Here is a 14392-nt window from a genome sequence, read left to right as displayed (position 1 = left end):
ACACAGGGTCTCATAGAAATAGAAACTTGATATCAGAAGGTTAATAATTTCTGGACATATTATTATGATAAAAAGGCAAGCTGTGTATTAGACACAAATAAGGAATTTTGAGTGCTGGAGATTGTAAATCTAAATTTATGTCAAATATAACTACCTCTTACTGGAAGACAATTCTTCATGTGTTTCTCACATTTCTGCATCCCTTTCAAGCAGAGATACTGACTGTCCTTTGTTTAGATTATCTCATCAAGGATGTTTGCATAGTGAACAACCTTGGAAAACAATGTGTACCTCCAGAGCAAAGGCCAAATTTGCCTACAGCCATGAAGATCATGACAGTTATCTCCCTGTCAAACAAAGGCAGGTGTATCTACTTCCCATTATAAAACATAGGGGGTCTCTAAACTCAGGGTTTCTCCCCTGTAATACAACCCATTTTGTAGGCATGTTACCTGACCCTCTCCATATTGATTTGTGTGAATTGGGTCTTAAAGAAGTGATGTCAGAGTATCAGCACTTTTTGTAGCTGTTATCATGAGACAACTGTCTCAATTTCTGCCATTATCCATGAAGCTATGGCTGGATAACTTGCAAGTAAGATAAACACTCAGACCCTGCCTAGTTCTAGATACACTTCATACTGAAAATTGTGTAAACAGATGTCATCCATCAAAGCTGGGCCAAGTTTCCTCTCAAGGGCTTTCCTAGATCTAAGGATCTTTTCCATTGGATTTAAATTTGATTATTAACAAACTTTCTAAGAGCAATTACTGAAAAGAATTGTATTCCTGAGTAGTTTGTAATGCTCAAAATCAACTAATTTGTTCAGCTTTTATAAAATGAGGAAGTGTTTCTATACACTAGCCATGCAAAATTGCTCGTGTTTCCTTTTTAGCGACAATTTTATCTCGAATTTGAAATCAGAGTTTGATCCTTACTATAGAAATCTGACTTGAAGATTTTTCATAACAATCCACTAAATTTACTTGGAGATAAAATAAACTTCAAGAATTGGTAAAAAAAAAAAAAAAAAAAAAAGAGTTTTCTTCCTTTATTTTAATGTGAGAATTACATGTTGCCTAAAAAGTCACTTTTGATTTTATAGCCCACTGTATAGGAGAAGGTTGTAAAGTGTGCGGCGGTATTTGGGAGTGGTTATTTTGTAGGGGGAGCAACTTCTACAGCCCTCAAAGCTGTTTAGCAATTCCTCCATTTGCCTCTATTTGACTTCCTGTGTAGTCTTCAAAGCAAATGTTCTAAATATTTTTAACTCTCTCAAGTCTTAATTACACTTCCTTCTTATTCTGAGCAGGTGAGCCTTCTGACCACATCACTCTTTTACAGACAACATTGAGTCCTGCAGCCTTGCTTTTTATCCAAACATTTGTTCTGTGCCCTCTCACATAGCTCCTTTGCCTCCCTATTTTCTCAGGGGAAGAAATATTCCTCCAATTTCCATGCCTGAACCTTTCTTGCCTTCCTCCTCCCCCCAGATCTCAATCCATAAAAGTTTTACAGGATATTGAAAAGTCAGTCTTTATTTTCTCTCTTTTGTCACATTCTCACGGAGGTACTAAATCACTTCTGCCAAATAGTTTCAAAGTTATGAAGCTGCTTTGGCCATCATTAGCCCATTATTCGCTCCCAGGTTAGATAAGAATACAATTTAGTATTAAGTTTTGCAAGACTAGGATGAAGATTTCTTTAAAGAGAGCAGTTAGCATATTAATATGGAGAAGTACAGAATGCTAGAGAGTAACATGGAGGGAATAGGGGTGCTTCCCTTCACTTCAATCCAAGTGTAACATTCAAGGTCCCACTAGGAAAACTGAAGTGCTAATTAATAACATTCTAATAAGGGGACAATTTAAAAAGTTGTGGAGAAAGTTGTGGGAAAGCAAAAATGGAACAGGAAACAATCTGGAACAAGCAACAAAGGGGAATTATTCCCATCTCTAAGCCTAAAGGGAAAACAGAAACAGTAGTTCTCAGAACTCAGAAGAACTGGAGTTCCATAGCTGTAGGAGAGGGCCTCCAGGAGGAGGTGTGCCTTCAGGAAATGAGCAGAGCCCCTGCCAACCTGTAGCCTGGCAAGGGTGGGGCAAGGAGAACAAGTCCCACAGCTTCCATTCCTCCTCTGGACCTAACCTAACCAGAAGCCAGAGGAAGAGAAGCTGGGGCCAACCATCCCAGGGTACACAGAGCAGGCTGGAGATGGCTGGAGAATAGACATGAAGGGGCAAAGGAAAACATAGAAAGTATCAACTAAGAGGCCCTTTTGGAAGAATACAGAGCAGGCTAATTATATTTGCTAATTATCATTGCTAATGATATATATATATATTTACTAATTATCATTATTACTATTACTATTAGTGGATGATAGGTAGGGATTTTTACCTAATTTTGCATTAAAAAGTCTAAAGATTAGAGACTAGCTTGACCGGAAAGTGAGGAAAGATAACTAGGAGTGAGATGCTTCAACTTCACCAGAAGTCAAGGCAAAAGCTTAGCATGTTTACTGTGTGCTAGATGTAGACCTCATAAAAGAAACCTAAGAGAATCTATCTTTACTAAAAGAGATTTTACCCAAGAATATCATCATAGATGACCTTAACTGAGTGTTGGATCTCTGGAAGCTAAGACTTGAGGCCAAAGTCATAAGCATCCTGCCCAATATGGAGGCTGGGGATGGGAGTGGAGTCTGGGAGTAGGGTGAAATCAGCACTGAGCTTTCAAGGAATCTAAGTGGCCCATGGTAGAGTCAGCTTTGGACATTTGCTTCAACCAGCAGGTACCATTGTCTGATGTCAATACTTTGGTTATGCAAAAACCATCTTTTCCCTTTCTTCCAATTTCATTCCCTAGACCTATGCAGCAGCTAGTGAGTGGGGTATAAGAAGAGACAGGAGAGAGAGAAGTTGACTCCACCCCACTTTCCCCCTAAATGATTCCCAGCTCATGTAGGAATGAGTGGTGGAATAAGAATTTTATATTAGCTGGTTTTGGATTTAACAGATTGGACTGGAATATTTAATCTTTCAGAAATGAGAATGTAATTTAAGGCCTGAGTGTGAAAAAGGAAGCTATACTATCTTTGTGAGATTTCATCCAGGAATGACGTGGAATAAATCCACAGAGTTTGTTCAAAGACAGTGGTATGGGAAGAGAAATCCATTTTGTAATATCCTCCATTAGAAATCCAAACCTTCAGTAAATTATAACATTTACAACAATTGTAAATTTACATTCCTTTCCCCCTGGGTTCCCACATTCTGCCTGTTAACATGATTCAGTCTCCCACATTCTAAAAGTCTTCTCGACTCTTGATATTGCTAATTCCTCTAGCCATGTTTCAGCTCCTTCTCTTCTTTGCCAAATACTTGAAGTGGTAGCTTTTGGTGCTATTCACTCTCCTGACTTTATCTTTTTAATTATTTTGATTTACTTCTATTAGTATTTTAAGCTCTAATTAACTTTTGGAGTTACTTCTATATGAACATTATCAGTGATCTGATATTAAAAAAAAATGCATTTAGTAGATCACCCAAAGATCTCCTTTCTGGAGGACCCTGAACTGCATTGCTCAAGATTGTGATTCTAAGGCTGCTGTACTACATTTTGATAATTGCAGAAGTCCCTTTCATCAAATGATAGGCCTTCTGGAATGATTCACCAAGTCTCTTCTCTTTTGTCTCAATTGTTAAAAATTGCTTATATGTGGAATCTAAAATAATGGTACAAATGAACTTATTTACAAAACAGAAATAGTCACAGATGTAGAAAACAAACTTATGGTTACCAGGGGGAAAAAGGGGTGGGGAAGGATAAATTTGGAGATTGGGACTGACATATACACACTACTCTATACAGAAGAGATAACTAGTAAGGACCTACTGTTTAGCACAAGGAACTCTTCTCAATACTCTGTAATGACATGTATGGGAAAAGAATCTAAAAAAGAGTGGATATCTATATCTGTATAACTGATTCACTTTACTGTACAGCAGAAATTAACACAACATTGTAAATCAACTATACTCCAATAAAAATTTTTTAAAAATCTTTATCTTTTTATTACGTATTTTTCTGAGATATTTTTTCTTAAATTTTTGGTTTTCTAAGTTCTTTTCCTTCTTGTCCTTATTTCTTCAATTATTTTTCTTTATGTCATAACATTAAAAAAATTATACATGCATTTTAAAAATAAAGAACCGGGCTTCCCTGGTGGTGCAGTGGTTGAGAGTCCGCCTGCCGATGCAGGGGACATGGGTTCGTGCCCTGGTCTGGGAAGATCCCACATGCCGCGGAGCGGCTGGGCCCGTGAGCCATGGCCGCTGAGCCTGCGCGTCCGGAGCCTGTGCTCCGCAACGGGAGAGGCCACAACAGTGAGAGGCCCGCGTACCGCAAAAAATAAAATAAAATAAAATAAAGAACCAAGTAGTAATAAAATTAAAAATAAAAAAAATTTTTCATCGTCTAATCCTGTTATGCTCTTCGAAGGTAATATTAATTCTCATCGCTATTTTTCTGGTATTTATTACCATCTGTCTAACTAAAATAAATTGTTGTGACAGCTTGATTTATTTATTATAAAATTACATATTGTCTTCCTCCACTTGTAGATTAGTAATATAATTACTACTAATAAACAAATATTAAATAGTATCACAATATTCAAGTAAATCAATAAATCAGTATTAACATAATTTGGACTAGCAAATATTACTTAATGTGAAGTCAATTAGCATACCATTTCCTTTATAATTCAGTACAACTTCTGATTTTTCTAGAGATAGAAATTTTACATTTTGCTTTGTCTTTCTTTTCATTTTTTAAAATGTACTATTTTAATTACCAGCCAACCCTTGTCATACTTCAAATGATTAAGCAGTCATTTTTCTATGATCTCTCCTGCATTTGATGTCCCACAATCATTTTTACCTTTAATAGTAATTATTTTCTTTTATTTTAAAATTATTTTTATCTTTCATTTTCAAATTTGTATATATGATTCACTTACAGTATTAAATTGAAGTTATTTAAGAGAAGAATCATATCTTGCTCATCTTTGTACTCGTCACAATGTTTATAAGATGCATGTTATTTTAATTTAAGTAAGTTAGTTGATTTTAAAAAGTACATGCTATGTACGCAAAGAAACGTGTCAACCTAAAAATAATTGGTGATTTATTTCATCAAGTTGCTTACACAATAAATACTAGTATTTTAAAATTTGCTGTTCTATTGTAAATAATAAATGCTCTTTAGTGCCTACAAATATAAAGACATCCATAATAAAAATGCAGTTATCAGGGCTATAAGGAAATTCAATATGAAATAAAAATGAAATATGCCACTTTAAGAATAAATAAAAGAACACATGGGTAGTTATTAATAATTTGTTAGACGTAATCTTGGCTACCAATTCTCAGCATATTATCTCTGTGCATAAGTGATAATGTTTTTATTGATACAGTAAAGCATTTTTCACAATTGCTTTACAAGAAGCCCCTTAAGTACTTTATTTTTTAAAAGATAAAGTGAGTGATTTAGTTTTGAGAAAATTAATGATCATTATTCTGCAATTATTTTTGCATTTCCTATTATAAAGGGACAGTTGTGATTTAACAAAATATTTTTAACATTACTGAATTTATTCTTAGATACTGAATATGTGAGCCAATATGGACAGAAACTTAAATTCAATAAATTCTTAATTTGTTTTACTTCAGTATTTTAGTACTATTAATAACATAAATGATGACACTGAGATAAAAATTAAGTTAATATTTTTATGATGACACACACATTACCCAACATTCATCTTTATTTTATCTGTCTCTAGTTATGACATGCATGTGGTCAATATTATTGAGAACTTGAATATTAAGCTACACTTAGTCATATTGCTTTCCCTTTTATACTATTTTTTAACATTTTCAGACAATTTAAAGTTATTCAGTTTGTCAACAGCATCTCTATTAATACATAAGTTGAAACCCACAAACACTTCTTATGACAATCTTTAGAAAAAAATGAGTAAAGGAGAATGAAAATGATCCATTTTTAATCACTGGTATATCTAGTTCCCCATGCTAACCTTGTTCCCCATTATTAGTATTAGAAAGAGTTAGCTGTTAACTCTTAAATCTTCTATGGTTTATCAGATCACAAGGAGTGACTAATGTTAAGCATTGGTGGCAGGGGTGGAGGTCAAAATAACCCAGAAATTTACCATCTTTGTTTCTATTTTTCCTTGCAACAATCTATCTTTAGTTTGTCAGTGATCAGATTATCCATGACGACCTCTTGTGAGGAAAACAATACTACTTTAGTTTGGCCTGAAGGGAGCATGTTAATAAAAACTTAGTCATGGTCATTTGTGCAAAAAACTGTATAATTAAGATATCCATGGAAATTTGCCTTAATTTTTAGAGGTTATTTAGTAAGAATCAGAAAGGACAAAAAAAAAAAAAAAGTGCAGAGAGCCTAGCTTTTGTTCTTAATTCCATTGGTGAACCATTTGCTTGACCAGTTTTCATTAATTTCACCATGGCAATCACCATGGGAGGAGTACTGAAGGGCTGCACATAGCTGAGGCATTAGATGTTATTTGCTTTTAAGCTACTTTGAAAAAAGGGAGCGGGTGCCATTTTAATTTAAATGCCTGTAATGTATGCAATTCCTATAGTTTGAGCCTAAATTTTCTAAATCCTAGAAAAGGGTGACAATTATAATCCTTGTTGTGTTACTGCCCATCACTACAATTTATACAAGCTCCCTGAAAGTATATATAGTACAATTTTTGGATGATCACAGTTATCTCTTCAATAATGAAGATGTATGGCTAATGCCTGGAAAGGTAGAAAAAAATCAGAAACATTTATCAAATGAATCTTCTGTGAGAATCTCACATGGTGGGAAACAGGGATAGAAGGTAAGAGACCTGACTAGGATATTTAGTAACAACTGAAGCCTGGTAGACTAGAAATCTAAGGTAAGGCTTGAGTTAGGATGAATAAAATAAGGCTTAGAATGTGAAGAATAGCTAAAGGAATTGAAAGCTGGATTGTCAATTGCTACTTAAAATGATGCCACTGGCTTCTATGTGGAGAATGAAGTCCCAGAGGCAATACTTGATGTGGGGAGATAAAGTGGAAGAAATTGCAGCTGACCAGCGGTGAGATGATATAGGCTTTGAGGAGAGAGATAAGAGGGGCAATAAGGAGAAGTAAATGTGTTTGTGATGTGCCTTGAAGGTAAAGTCGGATTTAATTCAGTGTACTCAGGGATGGGATATAGAGGGAAGAGTAGAATCAAGGATTACTCTTGCTACTGGGTCGAACAACCAGAAGAATGATGGTGTCAGAGTGGATTATCATTGGGTGGGGAAGCCTGAGACTAAAACAGATTTTGGTGGAGGTGGAATCAATAGTTATGGTGTGATTATCTTAAACTGGATAAGGGGAGAGGTCAGGTCTGTATTTCAATCTATTTTCTAATTTCTTTTTGTTTTCTTCTTGTGATTACATATGTGCCTTCTTCCTTCTCTGCTCCCCAACTCCCACTCCCTTCCCCACTGTTAGGTTACGGTCCAGCTTAACTATTGTAAATTTGTTGCTGATTTTAAAAATTAGCTCCTGGAATTATTCATCGGCACTTTTTCCCTTTTTCTAATCTACTAATCTATACATCTTCTCACTAGTTGATTTTGCCTTTTCAACATTTTTGAAATTAAATGTTTAATGCATTTTTTATTTTACTTTCTTTTCTAAGCAACAGGAACACTTAAAGCTATTTTGTATTTGTTCTCAGAGCACCGTTTTTCTGTAATCCATAAATCTTAATATGAAATATTTTCACTACCATAGTTTAAAATATCTGCAAATTGTTTTCTTTTTTAACTTGGCTTAGAGGTGTTTAATAGAGGATTTTAAAATTAACCAATTGTAAGAGTTTTATCAGTGCTTTATAATTTCATGATTCAAGTCTTACAGCATCATGTGTGTTCTTTTTCCAGTTTTGAACTTACTGTCTGATTTCAATATTACATAATACTTGAAATAAGGGTATTCTGCTTTTTACGTAATTAAATATATAAATACATATGTTTATATATTATATTCATTATTTTATTTATATTTTCCTGATCTTTATTAATATTTGGCCTATGTTTTTTCCATGGTCTTAGAAAGGGAAATTAAAGTATCTTAATATAGTTTCCTATCTTTTTCTCTCTCATTTCTCTCATTTACAGTTAATGCTTTAAGTATTTTTAAGCTATGCTACTTGGTACATAAACACTCATAAGAGATAGGCTTACATCGTAAAATATTTTTATGTCATGTTCTTATTACAATGTCCATCTTCATAGTTGAAAATTTGAGTAATAAAATATTCTAAGTCTTTGCATAAATATATTCAATATTATCAACAGTATGACAGATCTAGATGTGGTAGTTTAAAAATGCACTTACTAAAATATATTATAATAGAGTCAAATTTATATAATAAATTCCTTGCTAATTTTACTCAATATTTAAATATTCAAAGTATAAGGTGTTCATAAATCACTGCACACAGTCTATTTTATGTTTACCAGTGATGTCCCACAGAGTATATGTAGACTTCTCCTTGTATCATTTCCTGCATCCAGAGTATGTGATAGTCTTAAGTAAGCATATTTGATTTAAAGATGCAAATTCTGATTGATGTACATTATCAGAAGACTAAAAACATTGAACACTCACTTCCTCTATTTTCCTGTATTGAGAATTTACTGAAGAGAGCACACACATTAATTTTTACATTAAAGTACCCTGTAGGTATCAACATATTTTTCTTCAGAAAACTTAATTTTTTCCCATTATTCCTTTAGGTTCCCCCGGGGAAAAAGTGAATCTTTATTTATATCAGCTTTTCCATTTGCCTTACATGATTTTCGGGTGTATATGTGGTTGGTGGGGGAGGTTTTCTTGGTCAAAAGAGTTTGGGAAACATTGCAGCCCTCCCACCCTTTATACACCTTCTCAGAGACATAAAATGAACATTAGCTGGCATACTTCAGGCTCTAAAAGATCTATTTTGCTGTCTTTGTAAAATTTAACACAAATTATTTTTTAAAAATATTTTTTAGCATCCCAGAGAACATACATTGGTAAGGCTACTCTGGACATATTTTTTTAAAAGCGTGTTCAGGATGCGTATATAGCTTTTTAAAGCCTATAAAAGATCAATCTTGACTGTAAAGTCAAATAAATAGCCTGAGGTCAGGCTCCTTCTGTAATCACTGTTGTCGTCGGTACCCTCCCCCCCCCCCCCACCGCGAGTGCTTCTGCTACATTGCACGTTCTGTAGAAACGTGGGCACACTGATGGTTCTATATTTCCTACTTTATACACAGCTGGAAATGCAAGCATCTCTTTTTGTGGCTTAAGTGATCGATACATTTGATTTTATGCCTATTATCTTTTTATCACCGTTTGACTTAGAACATTCCCATCATTTATGAAATTGTCTATATCACTAAGTCTTAATTGTCAACATAAAACAACTCTTGCAGGAAAATGAGCGGTGAACTTGAAATCAGAAGACAGAAATTGAGCCTCCAGCTCTGCCACTGCTCAGCCAGGTGATGCTTGGAGAGTCACAAATTACCTGACACTGCTTCCTTAAATACAAAATGGAGATAATCCTATGTATAAAATGATTTTTACAGATTTCATTATATGACCCTTTTAACGAGGAAAGAATTATCACTATGTCATTTTAGTTTCATATTAAAAGAATGACTTGAATGACTCTTGTTAGATGTGTATATTAATTAAAAAAATCAGTTGCTCACATTTTGCCTTTCCATAGAGTTAAATCTATTTCGCAAAAGATACTTCTAAAAGAAATCTAGATCTGGAATCAGAACTTGTCTTTTGTGTAGGGTAAGATTAGGATCATAGACTAAAGATATAAGAACTTGAAAAGGCATAGGAAATGAGCTTGTCTCCCAACATCCCTCCCTCACTCCTTTTGTTATTGAGGAAATGGAAGGCTGGAGAGGCTAAATGACTTGCCTGAGGTCACAAAACGCGTGAAAGACCTGGAAATTGAGTCTAGTACCTGCAACTTGCAACTCTACCATGCTTTCTTGTAACCAACCATCTTAACTATTCACAGGCGTGTAAGAGGATGGTTGTTCTGCCCCAAATCATCTCATCATTCTGCTTAGTGGCCTGAAATTACAATATTAGAAAACACGAAGCCTTTGTAAGTCTTCAAATATTCCTTAAAAAAATTCAAATATCTTTGGAGAATAATTTAGTGACTACTCATTTATATCGAATTGTCTTTTTTTTAATCGGTATTAGTCAGCCAAGGAAGCCAAGACAGCAAGAAAATGGGACAATACATTACATTTCCTGAGTGAGAGCTAGTAAGATTGAAAGAGTTATTCTTGTGCTGAAAATCTGTGGGTGGAATGAGCCTCCTTAGAACCGGGGCGGGGGGGTGGGGGGTGGGGGGCGTGAGTTAGGCTCTGCTGGGTGCAGCCCTTTTTTTCTTTCCATTTCTTATAGGCAAGACTCCAGTGTCCACGACCTTCCCTGAGCTCCAAAGGGCTGATTCAAACAGTTGCTAATCAAGGGAGAAACAGCCAAGAAACTACCTGAGGCAAGATTAAAGGGACCTGGAGAAGCTCATGGAGATTAGGAGACCACCTGAGACCCTGCACACACCCTAATCTTGTCAGCAACCCCACCCTTAAAGTATGGTCAGAAAACTCCTCATCAAGTCCTCCAGGGTTGAGGCACATAGTTTTTTTGAGGCAGGAGCCTGCTGGGTCCCCCTTTGCCTGGCAAAGCAATAAAGCTATCCTTTTCTACTTCACCCAAAACTCTGTCTCTGAGATTCGACCGAGCATATGTGCAGAGAAGCCGCGTTTTAGGCATCAGAACTCGTCATAAACTATGCTTTCTTTGGCTTCATTTCTTTGCATGTTCCCCTTCTATCATATGTGCTAGGTATACTGAATACTCATTTGGAGATTCCCAAACACCGTATATCTGTTTACATCTCTGTGACTTTTTCACATTCTGTGAAACAATTCTTATCTGATTAATTTTCCTCATCATGCCAATCCCTCATACTTTAAGAACTCTAATTCAGGTTCCTTCCCTCTATAAAGCCATTAAAATATATATATATATATATATATATATATATATATATATATATATATATTTGTTATTTATTTATTTATTTTGGCTGTGCTCGGTCTTAGTTGAAGTATGCAGACTCTTAGTTGTGGCATGCGGACTTCTTAGTTGCAGCATGCATATGGGATCTAGTTCCCTGACCAGGGATTGAACCCCAGCCTTCTGCATTGGGAGCATGAGGTCTTACCCACTGGACCACCAAGGAAGTCCCTATAAAACTATTCTTTATCAGACTTTGAACCACTAGATAAAATTAGGTTTCCTTTCCTTGGCAATACCCTTTGGTACTGAACTGCACTGCATCTCAGTTTCCTCATTTGTAAAATGAGGAAACTGATAGCATCTACTGGGTTATCAAGATTAATACATGTAAAGTGTTTAGAGGAGGTCCTGACAACTAAACATTATTTGTTATTTTTATTATTTTTATGATAGCACACACTAACATGTGTCCATTTTTCCAACTGGAACATGAATTACTTTAGGGCAAAGAATATTAAAAACAGTGTATCCCAGTAACTTGTAGTATATACATCTTGTGCCTGACATAGAGCATTCAAGAATCCTATTCTTCCTCTGATTAGATGGGTAAATTTTGTTGGGGGAATGAATATACTTTCTACCTAAGAGGTCTCTATAGTGCAATGCTGGGTACCATAGACCAACATGAGGGTCCTGAAACTCCATAAGAGGAGGTATATATTTGTCTTTGATGCAAGGGTTGCCATGCATTAACAGTGCATGCACAGGGAAACGTGATGGTATCAGGTACAAGTTGACACAACTTTTTAATTTTTCTCAGAAACAACCCTCTCTGTCAAATATGTTTTATTGGCCTCATTAAATAACTTATCCTCTTACTTGGATCAACCTTATGAAGAAAAGAAAAATTTTATGATGTAAGATTTGTATCATTTTTGGACATCAAGGGGGGAAAGTGGTGGGGAGTTGTGGTGGTGGTGTGATGAATTGGGAGATTGAGATTGACATATATACACTAATATGTATAAAATAGATAACTAATAAGAACCTGCTGTATAAAAAATAAATTTCAAAAATTAAAAATAAAATTTGTATCATTCTCCATATGTATTCAAGTCTCCAGAAGGTTAATAGTAAATTATTCTAGTGATAATGACTGAAACTCAATATTTATGGAAAATTTACACAAATTGCAGATAATAGCACAATTCTTGATGTGCTTTGTTCTGAAATGGCAGTTTTCAATAAATATTGAAATTAGGTGATAATAGCTCACATTATGTATTATTTATCAGCATTCAGATTGCCATGAATAGGGATGCCCTTTTACACATTAACCTCCCTTCAAAGAGCTTAGAGAAAAGAGCTAATTTGAAATGCAGTATTATCTTCATACCTTTTTCATTCTTCATTATTAATTGTAGAAATGTATGTGTGTTCTTGGGGTAGTAAGGGAGTTTCACTTTTTCCCAGTAATGTCTAAAATAGCTCTGAGTTAAATTATTCTCCCTGGTACCCAATGCAAATAAGCTGACCATGCAATTTTCACGGTTGATTCTTTGAAACTTTTGAAAACTTAAGCTCTAAAGTATTTGGGATCTCAGAGAAGTAGAAATAGTAGGAACATCGTGTTTTATATACTGGCATAAAATAGACACCGAAAAACACAAAATCCCTGCCTCTGGAATTCGTTGCTTGATTATACTGCCTGAGAGAAAGATGCATGTTTCTCTTAGGCAGTATAGATGTATAGTAGAGAGGACACTGAATGCCTTCAGTATTTTAATAATAATTAGAATTTCTCCTTCAAATTCATTAGAGAAGTTTTTTGGAATAACTAGAATTTTTAAATGTTCTAAACATTTTTTAATTTTTTTAAGTTATTTAAAAATAACAGGGTTATAAAAAGTTATTTGCAAAGGGAAAGAACATTGGCCTGGTAAATATAACAGTAAGAACCTTGAACACAAATGACCAATTCCATGTTATAGACATTTAAGATACTATAGAATTTTGAAGGTGGATTTTTGTCAAAGGAAAATATTTTGAATGGATTACTTTAATGGAACTTAAGTATGAAGTGTCCTTGTTCTGGACATCTGTTTCCTGAAATATTGGTGGTAAAGATGTTGGTTGTAAACTCTAGTCTCAACAACTGTTTCTAGACAAAGTGAAAAGAGAACAAGAATGGAAGACATCTGATGGTCCCTGTTTTTAACTGTATTTTTAATGCACTTGTTTTATTGGACTTTAATCCTGTCTGCCATTTACACTAGTTCTTTCTTCAGAAGCAAAACCTGATTTTGTTATGGCCATGAAATAATCTTAGACTTCCAGATACCCCTTAGAAAGGTTTGGACTGCCCGGGGACTTCTGTGATTTTGGTGTAGTCTGTAGGACCCACTGAATGATTTCTCAGAGAAGAGAAATCTACTCAGATTAAGAGGAAATGTATTGCTGTGAAATCCTTTTTTCTCTTCAGAAGGTCAGAATGTTGTTTGTAGACTTGCAAGAGCAATACATGTCTAAGCTACCTCAGTGCGCCTCAGTGAAAGCGACACTTTTCTTTAGTGAGACCAATAATCGAGGTACTGTTTTATTACCTCGGAATTGTCATCAGGACAGTTTTAAAGCAAGAGAGGAGTACATTTTTTGACGCTCTTCCTAATTGAAAATGGAAAACATTTATAGACTATAATCAAGATTTCAGTGGGCAAGCTATGAATTATATGACAAACTGTCTTGTGAATTATTCAGAAACTATTAATGAGCTGTCTGGATTAACTGTACTAAGGTGAAATCGAATGCTCCTATTTATTTTCTTTCACAAAGTAGTTGTTCTTTAAAGAATCAAACATCTATATCAGTGATGAAACCAGAGTGTGTTTATTTTACCTGGCATCAATTCTAGTTCAGTTCAAAGTTCAATAGACACTTTGCCTTTTTTTTTTTCCCTTTAAACAGAAAATTCAACTTTGTCCAAGGAAATGTTAAGGTTGTTTTTACATTGAAGTTCAATTTTAATACCACTCAAGTCTTGATTCAGTTTAACTAGTGTGAATCTTATGTTTTCTTTACTTAAAGGCCTTAAAAAAATCCATTTTAAGATTAGGTGCCTGTTCCTCATAAGGTTTTTATGCATGAAGGCTGGTCAACACAGCGAGATCATAAATCTCATTACTGGGAGTGGTTCAGGTCCA

This window comes from Tursiops truncatus, chromosome 18 (genome assembly GCF_011762595.2).
Source record: "Tursiops truncatus isolate mTurTru1 chromosome 18, mTurTru1.mat.Y, whole genome shotgun sequence".
NCBI classification, from domain to species: Eukaryota; Metazoa; Chordata; class Mammalia; order Artiodactyla; family Delphinidae; genus Tursiops; species Tursiops truncatus.
Note: the sequence above shows the minus strand (reverse complement) of the source record.